The following is a 17,784-nucleotide window of genomic DNA, read 5'->3' as shown; positions in this document are numbered from 1 at the left end:
TTGTCATATGAGATAACAAAAGAGCATGTATACAGATTTCAAATCTGAGACAGATGTCAAGTTTCAGACAGCCTGACTGATAGGAGACAGAAATCGGTTATGCAGTCAGGGTAACAGAATCCAAAGGTAAATTTTTAAAACTTTTATTTATTTGTCTGCAAACAGACAGAGATAGAAGAGAGACAGACACAGAGAGAATGGGCACACCAGGGCCTGAAGCCACTACAAACAAACGCCAGATGCATGTGACCTGTGTGCTTCTAGCTTACATGGGTTCTGGGAAATTGAACCTGGATCCTTTGGCTTCACAGGCAAATGCCTTAACCATCAAGCCATCTCTCCAGCACTCATGTTTTGTATTTTTTGTAGGGAAAAGTGTAAACACAGTTCCCCACTACCACAATTATGCAGTTGAGTTTCCCACATTTGTGAAAATAGTCGAGGTCAACACATCAGGAGTGTAATGGGTAAGCCTCACCCTGGGAAAACCAACATCCTGATCACAGTATCTCCCCTACCAGGTAAGGATTGAACTTTTTATTTCTTAATTCCTTGACTAAAAGCAGGGAATTTCACTAAACTTCCAGAAATCTGGATGTTATACCTTCCAGGAAAGATTTCTACATTAAGTTTTCACCCTTCCTAGAGGACAGAAACTTTGATCTCTACCTAAGATTACTGGCAAAGTGACCTGCTGACCTGGTCTTCCTCACATAGTCACTCCCCATTAAAAATAAATAAATAAGTAGATAGATAGACGGGCAGATAGATAGATAGATAGATAGATAGATAGATAGATAGATAGATAGATAGATAGATAGATAGATGAAGGCAGAATTGAGTCTGGAGGTGGGTTTCTCAAACCCTCTCTTGCCCCTGGGCAAGAGCTCCACCTTGCTTCTTTCTCTTTTGTTCACCTGCTGCTCCATGGCTATCATTCTTCAAATTCCTAGGACCAGGATCCTGGAACACCCTAAATTATTGGTGTTTTGGAGTACAAGGAACTGAAAATTCCTATATCAGTACCAAAATATAGAATTTATGCTTCACTGGAGGAATGAATTGATAGTTTAAATTTTAGGCATCAGCAATGTATTCAAGCTTAATTAAGGTCCTGAAGCTAACGGTCAGGTAAAGCCAGGAGGAATCAAGTGCTTAATGAGGATGCCCCTTCTTACCTAATACTAGCCTCTCATAAACAGGACCTGTCTTTTAATTATATGTGATTTTTGTATTACGCAGTTGAATAGTGAATATCCTTTTAACTAGTATTAGTGGAACTCTAGAATAAATAATACATTTTCAAGATCCAATTTGATATAGCAAAAAGAATTTCTGAATATATATGTATATATTATTCAATTCACATTTAATCACCGGACATCATAACACATCAGGATTTATTTGGTATGAAACACACTAATGCATATATTTAAATACCATTTATGTTCTTCAGAAAGATCTCAAATAAACCTTCGTATTTTTAATCTTTAAAGTGACTTTCCTATCATGAGATATTATCAGCATAATTTCTATCAAAGCAAAACTTAATCATCATTTTTCAGTTTAAAGTATTGCTGGTTGACAGTTGCATCCCTTTAGATTAACTGCTAATTATTTCACAAATAAAATTGAAGTTGTTACTCTCTATGCACACACCACATAAATTAAATTACTCATTGCTTTTAAAAAGTTATTAATGTGTTCATCTCAGAGTATTTGTTTATTTCCTTTCATTATAAGTGATTTATGTAATTCATTAGACAATGTAATTTTCATTAAAACTCCTAAGGCGCTTCTTTCAGTGAGCTTTGCCTTGGTGCTCATGAAGTGTACCCTAACTTAGAGTACAGGGTTGCTGAGCTGCACATATAGGATAATAAAGGCCTTCACCTTATCTTCCGAGCCAAACTAGATGCCATTTATTTCTGGCAAGATGGTAACTGTGCCGGACTTATAAGTATTATTTACTGGGTATAGTGGGGAAGGTAAAAATTAAAAAAAAAAAAAAAACAAGCCTGAATTCATTTTTGTTTATTTTCTCCAGATTAAATAAAATTCTATAGTTTGTGGTTATATTTTACTCATCACCCCCACCCCATGTGAAACAAATGGCATTATCTCTGTGACCTATTCTTTTTAATTTATTTTTATTCTTTTGGTGTTTAGAGGTAGGTATGCACTTTTGTGTGTGCAAAACTTTTTAGTATTTTTCATTATGTACATGGTGGTGTGTGCATATCTTTTTGTGTGTGTGCATATGTATACATACACATAGGCATGAAGGATAGATGATGTTTTTTTTTTTTTTCTTTTAAATTTTGAAGCAGGATCTTATATAGTGCAGACTGACCTTCATTTCCCTGTTGAGCAAAGGGTGCCTTTGAACTTCAGGTTTTTTGCTGGGGTTTTGGATGGGATCCATGTAAGTAAACATTTCCAAAGCTTAAATTTTACCATTTTTCCATTATGATGCCTCTGTCTTAAACTCTTGTAGAAAATAAAAATATCAGCCGGGCGTGGTAGCGCATGCCTTTAATCCAAGCACTTGGGAGGCAGAGGTAGGAGGATCTCCGTGAGTTTGAGGCCACCCTGAGACTCCATAGTGAATTCCAGGTCAGCCTGGGCTAGAGTGAAACCTTCTTTCTCGCTCTCAAGTAAATAAATATTAAAATAAGAAAAAAAAATAACAGTATAGTACATGTGCCATGGCCCCACAATCCACAAGTGATTGTGAATGTTCCATGGGCTGAAAAAAAAGAGATAATTGTATTTGTTTCTGGCATGTACTAGTAAGGTCCTGTTCAGAGGTAACTGAGTAAGCCAAGTCTGGGAAAAATGTTCGTCATTTCTATCCACGCCATGTGCTATCAATTCTAAAAATAAAAGTTGTAAGAATATATATGAAAATCAACTCATGTATGCATGAGTATCTTGTCCTTGAAAGCTTTTTTTTTTATATTTCAAGTATATTTCAATATGATGTTTGGATGGAAATAATGTTATCACTGAATCTATACAGTCAATGTCTGTAACAATGATTTTCTCTAATTCTGATGAATGGATAATCTGTTGTCGCTCCTAACACGTTATTGAATATATTGAAAGAGAAAAAAAAAAAGATTTGCTTCAGCTATATTCTTAGGGAATGGATACTAAATCACTACTAATAATGTACGAAAATGTAGTGGTAAGACAATTTTGCTAAAGAAAAAATCCATATATTATTTCTCTATCCAAGTTTCAAATCTATAACCCATGTGTCAATAGCATCCAAGGTATGGATAACTAAAATTACAGTTTTTAGTCCTAATAATATATTTTCCACAGTAAATTTACTAGGAAATCAATGAATAAATGTGGAAACCTTGTTACATGCATAAAATGATGTAGCTTCTTTTGTAAGACTTGTCAGAGCACAGAAAAGTAGTTACATTTTAGAGACTATGTTAGTAGGCTAAGTCTTACCATGAAAAAAAGTAATAAATGTTGATTACAAATCACTTTTAATGTCTCAAAGTCAAAATACCTATTTAAAAGTAAAAATCTGCTGTTTAGAACACACAAGACACTTAAACTTTCATTTAGTCAATAGTACTTAGATTCACAAATTCACAGAAGTTCTCACAGTGGTGTGTATTTTCCTAGTGTTTTGTTTCCAGAAAGAACATCTAAAGAACCAGAATTATTTTAACACAATTTCCTGGCAGACCTCCTACCAACATATAATTTTATTGTGTTCTCTCTAAATATTATTCTTTCTCAACGTGGCAAACGTACATTTTGAGCAAAAATTACCTTGAAATTCCCCAATGTAAATTTTTCAGCTGCACATTTACTTGTTCAACTAGGAACTGTTGAGACTGGTCCTGAATGATCAGGTTTTCATGTTTAATTGGGAGATAAGGATGCTATAGAGCCAATTTTTGATTCAATTTTTGATTGTATAGTGGTTTTTTTTTTTTTTTACTAATGGGCTCATATGCAACTATGTGTCTTCCAATCATAAATGAGTCAAAAGATGTCATTGATAAGGACATTGTAATAGTTAAGAGACAAGGTGGCAAATGTGGTTGTCTACTTTCTGTAACAGCCATCCAGAGGGTCACAGGAGCCTGTTGAGAGGAACGGGCATTTGTAATGCTGTACTTCTTGGCAAGAGGATTTCTCTTCTATTGCTCTAGCTATCCCTTCTCTAGACAGCTATTTCTCATCAAGGTGTCACTAATAGAATCCTCCAAACATTGCAATTTAAAAGAGCTTCCAAAAAATTCCAAATATTGCCTATATATCATAATCTTCTTAAATAGCCATCAACATTCTTCCAAAGCAAGGTGATCAATCAATCAATACAGAACACTAGCACATGATACAAATAGTACCAATGCCTGGTTGATACTTGCTCTTATGTAACTATTAAAAAAAAAAAAATCCCCTAAGTGAGAAAGGCTGATGGATAAGATGAATGAAATAGTTTAAAACCACAATGCAAACATACAGGTACGTGAAAAACATGAATTAAAGACAGGCATGATGGCACACACTTTTAATCCTAACACTTGGGAGGCAGAGGTAGGAGGATTGCTATGAGTTTGAGACTATCTTGGGATTACAGAGTGAATTCCAGGTCTCCTTGGGCTAGAGAGAGACCCTGCCTAGAAAAAAAAAAAAAAAAAAAGAAAAAAAGAAAGAAAGAAAGAAAGAAAGAAAGAAAAAAGAGAAAAGGGGTGTATGTGGAGGCTGGAGAGATTTCTGAGTGGTTAAGGTCTTGTCTGCAAAGCCTAAGGACCCAGGTTCTATTCCCCAGTACGCACATAAGCCAAATATACAAGGTGGCGCATGCATCTGGAGTTTCTTTGCAGTGGCTAGAGGCCCTGGCACACCCTCTCTCTCATAAATAAATAAATAAATAAATAAATAAATAAATAAATAAATAAAAATATGTTTAAAAACCTTCAGTGACCCATAAATATGTAATGCACTATTTAATACAATAATCTCCCATTATTATACAATCACTCAAAAGCATTTCACACTTTCACATCAGGATTTTAATAATGAAAATGAGTTATTAGAGCCAGACTGAGTGGTGCATACCTTTCATCCCAGCACTCGGGAGGCAGAAGCAGGAGGATTGCTTAGTGTTCAAGGCCACACTGAGACTACAGTGTGAATTCCAAGTCAGCCTGGGCTAAAGCAAGACCCTACCTTCAAAAAAATTGTTAACAAAATTATATATAAGCTAATGTTTATTTACATTTAAGTACTTATTTAAAAGTAACTCAGGCCCCCTGTGATTTGATTGACGTTCATGGAAGAGTGTGCACTCACCTAGTGTTAAACATGGCACTTGAATGGAATGGTTGCAATGGCTTATTCGTAAGATGTCACTGCTGGTGTAAACTGTTAGTGAAGTATGATTTCACTGACTGTAGGTAACTGTTCAAATCTTGAAACCTACATTTGTTAACTAGTAACTGTGGATAATAGTCACATGTCTGAAGTTATAACTTTGTCATGAGACTTAAGTGTGACACTGGTTTAGTTATCAGTAAATATATGTGCTATGAGCACAGTCCCTGAGGTTAACACGTATCTCATTGTCTTTTTTCCTTTAGTAAACAAAAACAAAACAGTTTGGCAGTAGCCAATTAATACTGGGTGCAATTAAGTAGGGATCAATTATTACATAGGGCTGCATCAGCATCATTTCTCTACCTACTGTCCTTTCAAGCTGCCCACCCTCAAGGCTCAAGGTGTGCTCAGTGTGATGCCAGTAAAACATGGGTAAATCCTGCCTTGGCGCTTGAGTTTGAGATAATTAAGTGCCCATAGTGAGAGCTTAGCCCAGTGCTTTGGCACAAAGGGTTTCTATAGAGCCTTGAGGGAGTTTGGAGATGAAACACTCTTTGTGTTTCAGTTTTCATCAAAGGGCAATAGAACTGTCTCTTTTCAATTTAACTAGTCTCAGTTGTTGAATTTGCACATTAGGAGTTTTAAAGTTGTACATGACTTGGTCACAACAATTCTTCTTTGTGTCACCTCCAAAAACCATTTGGACTATGAAGTTTTCATAAAATAGTATGTGTTCAAGATTCTGCATCTAATTACAAATAACATTCTTCATGTATCTGGATTAAATATGAATTTGCCATCAAATAAGTCATTAGTTTTTAATTTATCCAGAGTGTAAATGTATCTTAACTGACTGTCAATAAGATGATCATCTGAAGCTCTAGAGGCCACCTGCCTGTCTGCCCAGCTAAGCACGATTGAATACTCTTGCTTACTTTGAGCACACAGAAGAGAGAAACAGGCTATGAGCAGTCCACATGCTGTTTCCTATTGAAGAAGCCCCTATTCAGGCAGCTGCATAAACTGTCACTTGTTATTATTATTATTATTATTAACAATATATCTCACATGGATACAGCATGTGCTGATACCCTCTTTTCCCTCACCCCTGTCTTCATTGCATCCTCATCCAAGGGATGAGGCTAAGCCCAGCTATAAGTCAAGAATATTGAAGCCCTTTGAAAGACAGAGTTCTCTGCTGAGAATATAAGTGTTACTTAATTCCTCAAGAGAGAAAAGTAGTGTCATACTGAGAGCAGACGTCAGCTGTTTGGACCTCTACCGACTATGAATTGTCATGAAGAGTCTATTGAGGTAAATCTCACAAAGAAAGAGCTCCACTCATCAGATTGAGTGAATGACTCACTTGTAAGAGGTGGAAGAATTACATCCACAAGGATATTACTACAATCAAAGACAATCTCACCATAGAGCCAGTAGCACACTTTCCATAGTCACTTTTCTGTCCCTGAAACTGAATTTGAAAATGCAGATAGTTTACCAAACTTTGGGCTTATTTAGTTCACAGATATGAAGGCTAGGGAGTCCAAGCCCTGGAGATTACAAATCATGATCGTTTCTTATTGGTGATGAAATACTGCTGGGGCCACTGGAGACAGGACTGCATGAAAGAGAAAACAAAATTAGCTTTAAACTAAAAGGACACTCATAGCCCATCAAACTATCAATCCATTATGAAGTCAATGTATTAAGAATGGACAGCCCTCATAGCTTAACATTTAAAGGTTCTTCCTCTTCATAATTCACAATGTTATTTAAATGTCATGATTTTTGGTGGGGATATTCCCACCACACTAGTATTCCTGCCTTCAACATATGTGTAGAATCAAGCGAGTTCGTAGAACATCCAGAGGTAATGTAGAGACAAAACGAAATGGATGGAGAGTCAAAGTCAGTCTAATAATCACAGTCAACATCAGGGTTTATTTTTTTTTATTATTTTTTGGTTCATTTTTATTTATTTATTTGAGAGAGACAGAGAAAGAGAGAGGGAGAGAGGCAGATAGAAAGACAGAGAGAGAATGGGCGTGCCAGGGCTTCCAGCCACTGCAAACAAACTCAAGACACGTGCGCCCCCTTGTGCATCTGGCTAACGTGGGTCCTGGGGAATCGAGCCTCGAACCAGGGTCCTTAGGCTTCAAAGGCAAGCGCTTAACTGCTAAGCCATCTCTCCAGCCCAACATCAGGGTTTAGAAAAGTGATGCAGGCATGTGGGGAAGCTCACAGTTAAGATGAATCAGGGAAATATTCCAAAAGCTAGTGACATGAGTTAGAAACACATACTCCATATACATAGCACTCAAGGGCTAGGAGAGCTGGAAAACAGCCTCCATGTTGACCATTCTTTGATAAATTCCTTAAGATGTTCAGGAGACAATTTTACATTAGCCAGGGAAAATGATATATAAGAGAATGAATGAGAAGTAATACTAGGTGATGAAATAGTATGGCAAATATTCACAGAGTTCCTTCAGTCATCTCTCTCTCTCTCTCTCACACACCCCCCCACACACACATATATATTAGTATATGTATCTTTCCAGCCATATAGATTGTATATGTGTGTGTATGTGTGTATGTATGTATACATACATACACACACACACACACACACATATATATATATGACAAAAATAGCCAGATGCACAGCCTGGGAATAAATAGTCAGTAACCAGACATAATAGAATATAATATCTAAAATGTACAATTTCCAACAAAATTTGTCAAGTATAAAAAGAAATTTATAGTATGTGGCCCATATACATGAGGAAACAAGAAATTATCATTGGCGTGTAAAAAGCCCTTGTTGGAAATAGCAAACTTCAGGTTAGGCATTTTGAATATGTTTTAGTAGTTAAGAAAAAGTACATAAAAGATTAAAAGAGGCATGGAAGATACCCAATGAAAAACATTACCAGTGAAGTACATATTGCAGAGCCCAGCCCAATGGGAGTCCTAGAGTTGAGAAGTGTACTAAATAAAGTTTCACTTGACTAGTGGACAGTGAATGCTTATGACTCAAAAATGATGCTCTCGGGTACTTACCTGTTTAATAAAAATAATGTCCATAGGGAAACTTACATGTGAAAGTACAGTTTCATGTATTATTGCCAAACATTGGAAGTATCAAAAGTTTCCTCAAGAGATAAGTAGAAAGGCCAATGATGACATATCCTGAAACGGAGTTTCATTAAGCAATAAAATGGGCTATCAAATTACTGAAATGTAGAGAAAAATTATAAATGCTTAACACTAAGTAAAAGAAACAAACTATGGGCTGGAGAGATGGCTTAGCGGTTAAGCGCTTGCCTGTGAAGCCTAAGAACCCTGGTTTGAGGCTCGGTTACCCAGGATCCACGTTAGCCAGATGCACAAGAGGGCGCATGCATCTGGAGTTCGTTTGCAGTGCCTGGAGGCCCTGGCGTGCCCATATTCTCTCTCTCTCTCTCTCTCTCTCTCTCTCTCTCTCTCTCTCTCTCTCCCTCCCTCCCTCCCTCCCTCCCTCCCTCCCTCTCTCTCTCTCTCTCTCTCTCTCTCTCTCTCCCTCTTTCCCTCTCTGTCTGTTGCTCTCAAATAAATAAATAAAAATGAAAAAAATAAAAATAAATAAAAGAAACAACCTAAAACAGCCTTACATACAACATGACCAATAGTAATGCTCTACAAAAAATAAAACCAAATAAATAATTAAAAAATATAAATCCTTGCCAGGGATTTACAGTGAAGTCAAGAGGAGAGTCATACTTGAGTAAGTGAAATATATGTGCGTGGGGGGTGGCATTAAGATCTTTAAATTATGTTTTATTACAAAAATAGTGCATTTATGAATATTTTTAAATGCCATCACAGTTTATAACATAAAGTGTGAATTATCACGTATGCAAATAATACAAATATTTGGGAGATTGTTCCAAAATAACTCACAGCAGTCTAATCTCACTGGAAATTAAGTAAATCTTCTGATGAGAATGTGCCTGGCAGGAAGCTGGGATAAGCTTCATTGGAATGAACAGATTTTGTAAAGCCAAAGGGGTTTAAAAGAAGAAAAGATTATGCTGGTAACGACTGTACTCTGGTTAATTAAGTAGCTTCCACTGGATGCGTGTTGCCAATTCCGATTCCACTAGATCTATATGAAGGAAAGGAGAAAATAAATGAATAGGTAACAATAGCTAAAAGTCTTAATTTGGAGTGAGATTGACCAATAATCTAGGGAAGGAGGCTAGAGTCACCCATGTTGTAAAGAGTGAGAGGTGAGAACATCAACCATGATCTTGTATTTAACTGATGAGGGAGAAGCAACATGATGGTGAGTTGGTACCCAGGAAAGTCAAACTGAAAGTCATGAGCCCTTTGACGTCAGAGAAAGAAGTTGGATTTGTGCTGTGCCTCAAAGAACAGCCCTGGATGAGGCGAAGAGGCATCAGCCCAGATGGGACTAAAGGCCAGCTCACTACCGGGGAACTCCAAGACAATGAATGATTTCTGTTTCTTTTTTTTTAAATTTTTTTTGTTCATTTTTATTTATTTAAGAGTGACAGAGAGAGAAAGAGGCATAGAGAGAGAGAGGGAATGGGCACGCCAGGGCCTCCAGCCACTGCAAACGAACTCCAGACACGTGCACCCCCTTGTGCGTCTGGCTAATGTGGGTCCTGGGGAATCGAGCCTCGAACTGGGGTCCTTAGGCTTCACAGGCAAGCGCTTAACCACTAAGCCATCTCTCCAGCCCTGATTTCTGCTTCTTCATGGACCTGTGGGAAGTGGAGAGGGAAAAGCTACTTTGTGAAATTGCAGACAGGTGTTGAACCAAAATGCCCATTATTGTGAACATCTCTTATTCAGGACCCAATGCAGCTGTGGTACAGAGACAGCTGAGTGCTTGGCTGAAACTCCGTTCATAAGACGGCATTGAAGACAATGACGTCAGTAACTGTGGGCCCATAGGTCTGTCCAGGACAGCAGGTGGGCTTAATGGGATTACAGAGTGAATGTGTGCTCTGGTCAGCAGAGGCCAGCAGCTCCTACCCTCCAGTCTTTTCCTTCCAGGAGTGTTTAGGGATTATGCGAAGTCACCAGGTCCTTCTAATTTGCTCACACACTGCAGTGCCTGCTCACATATTCCTAGTTTGGGGCTGTGTAATAAAAATGCCGATCAGCACGTGTATTCAGAGGAAACCACAGATGCAGTGACATCAGAATGGCTGGGACAGCAGGTTTACTAATGGCTTAAAATAAACTTCTCTTCCATTTCTTTTTCCCTAGGCTGCTGTTAGGCAGCTAGCCCACTCATGGGCTGGCTATTATAAGGAATTGGCTCTCCCACTTCTCAGGACCTGCTCCAAGAAGCAGTTTTCCATTTCTGAAGAGAAAAACTCCAGGAGTTTGTCTATTATAAGTTCATGGCTGTGCTCTCCTAAATATGGCATGCATTGATACTAGAAAACAATCCACAAAGCAAATGCAAGGTTCCTATCTTCTCTGCCTCTGCCAGTGAATTATTAGGAGTCTTTATACTGGTGAAATTAAATGCTTTCTAATGCTTTATTACATATATTATATATTAGAGGATAAAAAAGGGGTGGGGCTCATGCAAGACCGGTTAGGGACCACCTCCACAGGACAGAAACTACAAAATTTGAAAATGTTTTATTCTATTAAAAAAAAAAATAAAGCAAGCACACTTTGTAATCTCCCTAATTCTAAGGGTAAAGCCAACCTCATCTGTAAAGTAAAAGTAGTTTCAAAGTCATGTATAATTTTACTGGAGCAAGCATTTACAGGGAACAATTAGGGATGTAAAGTGTAATAGCTGGCCAGGAATAACCCCTGCCACTCTCCATCAGACATGTATTTCATCCTGGCAAAGATTAATGGCAGAGGAGTGCTTACCGTGACTCATGTGATAAGAGACCACACTGTCGGTTCTGCAAGGGGAGGAAATTTCACAAAATTTGAAATGAGCCAGCATTTTACTTTACTACTATTTCACATTTTGTTTATGCATGGTAAATTCCAGAATGTTTTGTGTAGGGTTGGTATGTGGTGATGCTATAAATGCTAAAGTTAATTGAGGTTAGACACTGGAGAATGGACTGGGGGTGGAGTGGATGATTGGATCAAGTAAGAGGCTTTTGCTTAATCCTGGTGAAAGATGACGGTGGATTACACTGGGATGTTTGAAGTGAGGCTGGAAATGGCCGGAGGTGGAGAGCTAAAGAAATGTGCGCAGAAGTCGTGGATTACTCAGCACAGAGTACAGAGGTCAGGAAAGAATGTTGTACAGCTTTCTAGCATAAGACAACTTACTAGAAAGTGTTCTGAGTGAAAAATGGAATTACTCCATGTTTTCTCATTATTATATTGAAGGCTTTCTTTACATAGAGAAACAGGTAGAATATACCAAGAAAAAAAATAGATTAAACAAATAAGACTGAATTTTTGGATATTATACTTCTGCAAAGGTTTCATAAGGTAAATATAATTTTCCTATAGGATTGAACAGCTTATGCTTTAATTAACTTTATAAGGTTTATAGTTGGGCACTGAAAATTATGTTTTTATGCTTCAGATAATGTTTTAAATCACTGAAGAAATTCATATCTTTTATCAGCTATAGCATTCATATTTACACAAAAGTATTCAATAACATCATGCCTTCTATGTTTTGTATTTGTGTAGATTATCTATAATTTTTTTCTGTTCACTTAATTGTTATAATTTTATAAAATAAATGATCAAGTGTTGACTTATTTCAGAAAACCTAATCATCTAGAAGCCATTTATATATGAGGCACCATTCTTTTACTTCAGTGAAGGCCTAAATACCATAAGCACAGCTAAGAATATTCAAAAGTTACGTGGTCTATGTTTCTTACTCACTTTTCTGGATAAACACTGTTTACTGAGATTAGTTTGTATATATTCAGGATCTATATAATGTTAATATGTCTCTTCTGAAAAGGTGGATGCATGCTGTTTGTAATTTAGGAATATGTATAGAGACCTAAGAATTTATTATGGAATTAAATACATTCTAGAAATATAATCAGTAAAAGTTATATGTACTTTTTCCTACAATTACCATACTAAATTTAAAAGATCCAAATCACTTGTTTTTTTTGTTTTTTTTTTGTCAAGCCCACCTGACTGGTCTTTTATATGTGAATGAGAGAGAGAGAGAGAAAGAAAGAGAAAATTGGTACACCAGGGAATCCAGCCACTGAAATCGAACTCCAGATGCATATGCCCCCTTGTGCACTTATGTCACTGTGCATCTGGTTCATGTGAGATCTGGAGAGTTGAACATGAGTCCTTAGGCTTCACAGGCAGTTCCTTAACTGCTAAGCCATCTCTCTAGACCTCACTCATATTTTTACCTGTTTGTGTGTGTACTAGAAATGAGACCATGCCATCGCAAGTGCATAACAAGCTGCATTCACAGCCCTTTCCATTTCACTTTTTGTTTTTGAAACACAATCTTCTAAGTTTCTTAGGCTGTCCTTGAGGTCACTCTGCAGGCCAGGCTACTCTTGACCTTGCAGTTCCCGGCCTCAGCATTCCAAATGTCTGAAATGACAATTGCGAGCCACAGCACCTTGCTGCTTTTCACTTTTTCATTTATTACTTAACAAGAGCTTTATTTGTGATAGTTATGAGTTAATAAAATATTACACCCTGTATGTCTGTAGACATAATTGTTGCTATATGATGAAAGATGAAACTTATAATCCCAGCATCATTTGGATATCTGAGGAAGAACCAGTGCTTTAAATTTGATGCTACTTGAGGCCATAAAGTGAGTTCAAAGCTAGATCATGCTGCAAAGTTAGAGTTTTCCTCAAGGAAATATAATATAAATAAAATGAGAACACAAAAATAGACACAGAATAGAGTAAGGTAAAAAATATATATAAATATGTTCTTAGATGTATCTAATATAATGAGTCTAGTTTTGTATCTGATTAGCTGGCCCTAACTAGGTATTACATAAAAATAATCTGCATTTTATTTATGTGTAATTTTTTTATTAGCAAGTGTGTATACACACACACATACACACATATTCACATATAAATATACATCACTGGGGTAAATGAAAAAACTATCACTTTTTTCTGAAGTCATTAATGTTCAAATAATTAAAAAAATACAATAGCAAATCAAGGCCATTTGAAAGCTATTTTTATAATTTGAGTAGGCTGTCATAAATATCACATTAAAACAATAACAAGAATAATATTTTTATTTTTATATACTGAATTCAAAGCATAGAATTCATAAATTTATTCTAACTGGACAAGATATGTATTACATTAATCTTGACAAATTAGATTGTTCAATAATTATGTAAATATTCATGATATACCTCAAGATTCTGGAATACAGGACGTGTAATTTTAGATAATATTTTTAGTTGAAAATTATAGTTTCTCCTTTTAGAAAAATGCCTTATAAACAAAGAAGAATCTCCTCACATTATTATTACCCACAGAGAAATGTACTGAGAGAGAGGAAAAGATTTCTAAGCTCATAATGTACAATTTCAGAGGTAAAGTTTTGGATCATGCAGATAGCATTCTTCAGGCAATTATTTTAAATTTCCTGACTAGGTACCATTGCACACAGAGAATATGAAGTAATGCATTTGACTGAATACAAAAAGTTGAAAAAATAAATACTTTATCAATATCCTTCTGCAAGATATATTTTTTATCCAATGTTATGACTAATGAAAAGGGTCTTCAGCAAATTACTCATTCCTTTACATAATTATTTTTCCTTGCATAGTTATATGTTTAATATTTGTTTAATTAATTATTTTCAATATTATTCATATTAAGTACCATTTATTATATATGTTTTATGACATATGAATAATTGACATTTACCAATATGGTAATGTGGGACACTAGGATAGAAATTCAAACTAAATATGGATTATTGCTCATTTTAGTTTTGTGAATTTTAATTATGAGAGTCACATTAGAATTCATGTATCAGCCACAGCCATCTTTTATTTCTGTCTTATGAAAAAATAAATAAGAAGTTCTCTTTCTGGTGTAGAAATTATCAAGCACTTAGGAGTAACTGAATTTCAGTGGGAAGTAGACTTGATACTTGCAGAGACCTAGATGGAAATCTAAACTTTGATCTCAAACCAAACCAAAATAGAGTCTGGATAGGTAAGTAGTTTCAATGATTTTTCTCATGCCCTCCCTGTCCTTTAAGAAGTGCTTTACAACCGAGCCTTCTCCCAGCCTTTTTGTTCATTCCCAGTGAATTGTATACAGTATCATTATGATTCCCATACTAGCCTCCCACTCCTAGGCTCAAGGGCTCTTCCCACCTCAGCCTCCCCCAGAGCTGGGTCTATAGGCCTCTTCAGTGTGCCAAGATCTAACACTTTCTAAACACCAAATGCAAGTGTGGATTAAATAAAAGGCACAGAGCCAAACTCCATATACTAAGTTGACTCACGGGACTCCTCATGTTGTCATGGCATCCTGGGAGACACTTCCCTAGTGGATTAGTCAGGGTTCTCTAGAGGAACAGAATTACTAGGATGAATTATTTTATAAAGGGAATTTATTGGATTAGCCTACAGTAGTCCAATAACAGTTGCAGGCCCGAGAATCAACGAACCTGGTAGCTGCTCAGTCCACGTGGCCAGATGCCTCAGCAGTCCCGACCCAGCATTGCAGATGGTGCTGGAAAGCCTGGAGGCCTCCGAAGGAGCCGCTGGGTTTCGATCCACGTGGGTCTTCAGTTGATGTTGGTCTTTAGTCCGCACTGGTCTTCAATCCACGCTAGAAGGTAGGGAGCAGCTCCGGCAGCCAAGTGGAAGGAAGGAAGGAAAAGAGGGGACTCTTCTACTCAGAGCTTCCTTATATCAAGTCCCCCTCTGAGCAGGGCCACCCACTCTCTGAACTTATGACACAAGTCTTCCTCCATTGTTCTATATCTGAGGGGCCCTTGTCTATTTCTCCACAGCAGCAAGTTAAAATTGCTCCATTTGGCACGTCAAAATAAAGCGAGGCTTTTTCGCCAAGTATAATGAAGATGCAGTCTGGTTGGGCATCACTATAAACCCATCAGTAAGGAGATAGAGGCAGGAGAGTAACTGAAAATACTAGGCTAGGCTATTCTACATAGAGAGTTGTGGGTTAGCCAGCAACACAGCAAGGCTGTCTCAAAACAAACAAACAAACAACTAAAAAACAGCAAAAAACAGTGCCTGGCACTACCTTCACAAGACCATCAAACAGGAGGGAAAGATCATGACATCAAAATAAAAGAGAGACTGATTGAGAGGGGGACAATGGGATATGATGGAGAGTGGAGTTTCAAAGGCGAAAGTTGGGGTGGGAGGGAATTACCATGGGATATTGTTTACAATTATAGAAGTAGTCAATAAAAAAAAATAAAAAATAGAAACAAGCAAACAAACAAAAACATGTGAAGAAAACATTTTTCAGCCCTTAGAGAAGGCATAATTAAAAAAAAAAAAAAGAAGAAGATTGGTTTGAGTTCTTCCATAAAGGTTTGATAAGGGCCCCGGCTGAAACTAAGAGAAATTGGCGAGAAAAGCAAGGGTGATGTTTTCCTGATGAACCAGATACCAGCACAAGGGGGAAGGAGACCAACACAGAGAAAAATCAACTCCTACCAAATCAGAGAGCCAGAGACCCAGACTCCCCCAACACCTCACCACTGAAGCAGTCCAAAAATGAACCCAACATGGCTCAGGGAAATTTTGCAGAAGAGGGGGCAGAAGGAATGTCAGAGCTACATGTTGGGTCATGATATGCACAGACACTTATCCTACCCATAACTGAGGGCCAACTCCACAATGCATAAACCATATACCGCAGCAAGGTGGGTCCAAAGGGAGGGGTTAATTCACGCATGAGAATAATAATGGTACCAAACTGACTGTATTTGCTGAATACAAAACTAATTAATAATAATAATAAAACACACACACAATCACACACAAAAAGATTAGTACTTTAATACCATTCTCCCAAAGATGACATTCATGCACCCTATGTAGTAAGCAGGGATAGTTCTTGAGGAAAACATGAAGCTTTCCTTCTATGTGTTCCACTTAGGTTGTATGTCCCATACATCCTCCTTTACAGAGACCTGGCCAAACTCCACATGATTCACTCCTCACAAGCGACAGAAAACAAGTTAGAGAATATAGAAGACATGACACACACAGTCTCTTTCAGATAACTAAACAGACTGGCAACTTATAGAGAAATGATAGCAAAGTTTTTCCCCAAGGCACCAATATTCGGTCATCACACTACCATAGAAATGGAGGTTGTGATGTCATCATTACCTGGTTAGGTCATATAAGGTGCCTATAACTTGAGGAGCATAATCAGGTCCTCATGAGGTGTTTGGTGAAGATGAGCAGAGCAGAGACAGGTCAGGAACTTTCCTGGGGCCTCCCACCTGGCCTTGCTACCCAATTCCTGGTTAAGTTACCATTCTCTGTGATATTTATGTGTGATTGGACAGAACACAGGAAGACATGAAAAATAAATAAAATAAAATATTGCATTAAAACAGAGCTAGAGAGATGTCTCAGCAGTTAAGGTGCTTGTCTGCAAAGCCTAAGGACCCATGTTCTACTCTCTAGATCCACATAAGCCAGGAACACAAAGGTGAGGCAAGCACAAGGTCGCACATGGCCAATAGGTGGTACAAGGGTCTGGGGTTTGATTATAGTGGCTGAGGCCCTGGCATGCCAATTCTCTCTCTCTCTCTAAAATTAAAAACAAATCATAAATAAATAAATGATAAAATAAAATAAAAAATAAAAACTCTTTCTTGGGCTGGAGAGATGGCTTAGTGATAAAGGTGTTTTCTTACAAAGCCAAAGACCTTGGTTTGATTACCAAGGACCCATTTAAGCCAGAGGCACAAGGTGGCGCATGTATATGGAGTTTCTTTACAGTGGCTGGAAGCCCTGGCATGACCATTCTCTCTCTCTCTCTCTCTCTCTCTCTCTCTCTCTCTCTCTCTCTCTCTCTCTCCTTCTCTCTCTCTGCATCTTTCCCTCTCTTGCTCTCTCAAATAAATAAATAAAATTTTTAAAAATGTCTCTTTTTCTAAGAAATTTGGCTTGAGCAGGAAATATTTATTTTACTTTATCATTGTGTTTTAATTATAATTCTTTTCAAGACCTCCATTGTCTTTCAGAATTAATTGCAATTAATAAGCTTACTTGGCTTTTTTTGGGGGGGAGGGTTATATTCAACCAACCTTCTTTTTCCCATCATTGCATTGCAAGCATTGTGTGAAAACTTAATAATGATTAGTGTTTGAAGAGAGCTCTTATGTAAAAAGATAAATGTTAATCAATGGATATATCTTAAAACAGCTATTTTCACCCAA

The 17,784-nt window shown here is 37.3% G+C and overlaps 1 non-coding gene across 1 annotated transcript; it reads right to left on the bottom strand.

Annotated features, from left to right (window-relative positions):
- Positions 1-366: 366 nt before the first annotated feature.
- On the bottom strand, positions 367-529 carry LOC123455228. The gene has a single exon (XR_006633770.1). It is a non-coding gene; the product is annotated as a U1 spliceosomal RNA (small nuclear RNA).
- Between the last annotated feature and the right edge of the window lie 17,255 nt (positions 530-17,784).

The sequence above is a fragment of the Jaculus jaculus genome, chromosome 15 (assembly GCF_020740685.1).
Source record: "Jaculus jaculus isolate mJacJac1 chromosome 15, mJacJac1.mat.Y.cur, whole genome shotgun sequence".
Classification (NCBI taxonomy): Eukaryota; Metazoa; Chordata; class Mammalia; order Rodentia; family Dipodidae; genus Jaculus; species Jaculus jaculus.
Note: the sequence above shows the minus strand (reverse complement) of the source record. Positions and strands in the feature narration are given on the sequence as shown.